Raw genomic sequence first — 607 nt, 5'->3', positions numbered from 1 at the left:
AATACTTAATGAAAAATACCTGTTCCATGTTATGCCTAAGATGTTTGAAATTCAGACCGATAGTGAGGTTAAGCTTAACAGCCTAGGTTGTATAGTGATAACAATAAGCTTCTCTTCTGGAGGGTTAACAACCTAAGTTTGCAGACCAAAATTAGATGAAAAGGAGGGCTGCAAGGAAAGCCAACATTTTGGCCCTAGCCTTCCAAAGACAATTAAGACTCAGGACATATAAGAACTTGTACTATAACAACATGTAACTCGGTAGTGTCCCAAATTTTCTGATCAAGGAGATTATGAGGCCAAAGAGGAAAGTGATCTATGATGTAGAGTGTGCCTAAGGAGAGTCACATGGAGAGAAAACATTCTCTCAGGCTTTCACAGAGAGCACATTGGCCAAGCAATGGCCGTGGCTCATCCACATGGCTGACACTGACAAACAATCTGAGGGGCCGCAGTTTACAGTGCAGTTATGGCCAAGTCCAAGAACCACACCACGCACAACCAGTCCCGAAAATGGCACAGAAATGGCATCAAGAAACCTCGGTCACAAAGATACGAATCTCTGAAGGGGGTGGATCCCAAGTTCCTTAGGAACATGCGTTTTGCC

This window comes from Octodon degus, unplaced genomic scaffold (assembly GCF_000260255.1).
Source record: "Octodon degus isolate 3935 unplaced genomic scaffold, OctDeg1.0 scaffold00090, whole genome shotgun sequence".
Classification (NCBI taxonomy): domain Eukaryota; kingdom Metazoa; phylum Chordata; class Mammalia; order Rodentia; family Octodontidae; genus Octodon; species Octodon degus.
Note: the sequence above shows the minus strand (reverse complement) of the source record.